The 3,204-nt window shown below is 43.2% G+C and overlaps 1 long non-coding RNA gene across 1 annotated transcript; it reads left to right on the forward strand.

Moving 5' to 3' along the window:
* Positions 1 to 500: 500 nt before the first annotated feature.
* LOC113838524 lies at positions 501 to 2,752 on the forward strand. The gene is made up of 3 exons (XR_003488699.2): positions 501 to 648; positions 982 to 1,048; positions 2,697 to 2,752. It is a non-coding gene; the product is annotated as an uncharacterized LOC113838524 (long non-coding RNA).
* Positions 2,753 to 3,204: the final 452 nt, after the last annotated feature.

Below are 3,204 nucleotides of genomic sequence, written 5' to 3' on the forward strand. Positions count from 1 at the left end.
CTATTGTTGTATTGCCTCCAGAGCCAAGGCCAAACTCTAGAAGGCTGATTCACCAGGTGCTGCCCCACCATCTCTGCCCAATTTTACACATCTATCTTCTGCCTCTTTCACACCTCTTGCCCTCTCTTCAGCTTCCCTAGCAACACATGCCCTTTTGCAATCCTTACCTTTGACCCATCTTGTTTATTCTTCCTAGACTATACACCCTCTCTTTTCTCTCTGGAAATTCTTATTCATTATCCATCAGGACAACTCACAAACTGGTCACCTCCCTGTTAGTGACTTCCCTGAGCACCATGATACACTTAGTCACTTCTGAAGTCTTTTTCCTTTTTGCCCTTTGCTCTAGAAGTGGCCATTGTTCACACTGAGCACATGGCATCTTTGAATACCTTCTCTGTTGACCAATTCCTTAACCACAGCAATTCCATTTCTCTGAGGTGTACCCTAGAAAGCCAAAAATCTCCCTTGTAGTTACCAAACAACTAAAGGACCCAGACTCTTCTAATCAGATGGCCCTGCACAGAACTTCCCCAATCCCTCAGAATGAGTTATGTGTTCCAGGGGAGTGAGGCAGGAGACTGATCATCTAGTGAAGTCTATGTAAACAGGCCTTGGGTTCTTGGTGTGGCCAGTAATAGACTTGTGGTAAGTAGTGTCTGGTGCTGAGAGACAATGAGATCATTTGCCAGAGCATCTTGCCAGGGCAGTTGATAATGTTTGAGTCCCTAGCTCTCCCAGATAGTTTACAAACCACCTAATGACCCTGGATGAATGAACTCCTCAAACAAATCTGAATGAATCTCCATTTGCATCAACTGAAAAGTAATGTCTGAAATACCCTGGTTAGAATATGTGTCAATTTTACTCCTTGTGATCTGTTTCCTGTCTTGATGCACTACATTAACCCCAGCTATTGTGTATTCTATGTGGTGTGCTTCCAATTTCCTTTGTCTTGTCTTTTTTTTCCTTTTGGGACAGGGGCTTCTTAGGAGCTGTGCAGCCCAGGTTCAGACCAGTATATGAATGCTTGTCCAACAGGTCTCCGGTGAGTCAAAAGCCCACTGGGACAGTGCCACACAGCAAGGACCAGTGGACTTGGGGCAGTACAGAATCCTTCTGGGACCATGCAGCCTGCATGCACTCTTCTCTCTCCTGATATCGATGATTCTCTTGGAGATTTTTAGTTTCACTTTGTCAGTCACACATGGGACAGATGTGTTCATTCCTGGAAACCTCCTTTTTTCTCGAATATTTCCCGTAAAATCCTTTGGGAGTTGATGCTTCTCAGCTTTCTTGTCTGGGGGTGCCACTTATTATACTCCAGACCCCAGTAGCTGTTCTGATTCAGTGCTGACCAGATCACCCCTGCTCTGCAAACAAATTTTGAACTAGATTATTGTCCTTGAAAATGTGTGCCTATGTTCATCACTTTTTAGTTTTGTAAATACCTGGCTCGATATTTGGCCAAGCTAGCAAAGTGATAAGTGTTGTTTTTGGTTTAAAGATGATTTGATGTAAAAGTTGGGAACAACACATTTGACATATTTATTTTTGCCAGAAGTTAATGGTGGAGGATGGGGAAAACTTGCTTGTTATGGAAAACTTGCTTATTTTGATGTATAAATGTCTGAAGTTATTCGGGGCTGGACACTTGTATGAAATTCTTCTGGTGGTTGGACAATTTATTTCTTTACTTCCCCATCTCAGCATCTGAACACAAGCTGCAGAAGGACTATAGCAGTTTCTATCTCCTGGGATTCTTCCTATGTCAGTTTCCTGAGTGTGTAGATTATAAGCATGCATTATGCCTGGCTTTTTTAAACCTTTTAAAGATAGTTTAATTTTAGTCTGGACAGGCCTCAAATATGTGTGGAAAATCATTTGCTTCAGCTTCCCAAGTGCTGGGATGTAAATGTCTGCCCCCATGCCAACTTGGTTTGGCATTTTCAGGGAGAGTTGTGTTGATGTATTGTTTATACTTTAGGCTGGTCAGGTCCTCAGTGTGGTCTAGGCTGACTGAGACTTGTAGCAAACTTCCTGGCCTAGTCACTCCAGTGCTAAGATTACAAAATGCACACCATCCTACCTGGCTCAATTAATTTTTTTACAAGGTTACCCTGTGTAGTGCAAGCTAGCCTGAAATTGATCATCCCCCTGTTTCAACCTCCTAGGGGCTAGAGTGATACTTCTGTGTCATAATGCCTGGTTTAATTTGAATTTCTTGAACTGCTTATAATATGAGTATATGTTAAATGCCTACTCTGAGTCATTCCCTCTTCTAGTCACTAAGCACATAATAGTTGTGGTAACCTTGTGACTTTTGTCTATGTGATGTGTACAGTCTACAAGATCTGTGTCTGAATATTTTAGATGTCCAACTAACTGGGTCATCGGCATCTATTGGTTTGAATAAAAATGTCCATTAGTGCCTTGAAAATATAAAGACAAATGAGAAATGCCCTTGATTTCTCTTAGGCTAATAAGAGACAAATCTCTTAAACTATCTACTTCACTGCAATGGGAAAGTGGGATAAAAGAAATGTGATTGGGATTCAAAAGTGGTACAAAGCAAGGGGGGGACTTGGTTGGAAAAGTCAAGAATGAAGAACTAATTTACTACAATAGGAAAAAACAAAAGAACTGATTACTGCTGGCACAAATATGAGTAACACATACGATTGCCTCTCTTCCAGGAGGGAATACATGAGCAAGGGAGGTCAGGATTGTGATGGAGAAATCTACAGAGACAGCTGAACCAAGCTTGTGGAAACTCGTGAGCTCTGGACCAACAGCTATAGAGACTCCAGGGGACCGACCTAGGCCTCCATATGTGGGAGACAGTTGTGAAGCTTGGACTATTTGAGGGGCCCAGGCAGTAGGATCATGATATACACCTGGTACCTGAGCTAGCTTGTTGGAGCCCATTCTCTATGGTGGGATGCCACATTCTACCTTAATGCATGGGAGAGGGACTTGGCCCTACCCCAACCTATTGTGCCAGACTTTGTTGACTCCTCATGGGAGTCCTTACCCATGAGGAGGAGTGGACTGAGCATGGGGTGGGTGGAAGGTTAAACAACAATAAAGCCTCATGCAGTTTTCATCAAGCTTTCGACACCATATGGTGATTGGGGTGGCTGGCATCCTGGGCTGAGATCCTGGAGGCCTGAGCTTTCCGGGGATCTTACAATTCTCACACAG

The sequence above is a fragment of the Cricetulus griseus genome, unplaced genomic scaffold (genome assembly GCF_003668045.3).
Source record: "Cricetulus griseus strain 17A/GY unplaced genomic scaffold, alternate assembly CriGri-PICRH-1.0 unplaced_scaffold_37, whole genome shotgun sequence".
In the NCBI taxonomy this organism is placed as follows: domain Eukaryota; kingdom Metazoa; phylum Chordata; class Mammalia; order Rodentia; family Cricetidae; genus Cricetulus; species Cricetulus griseus.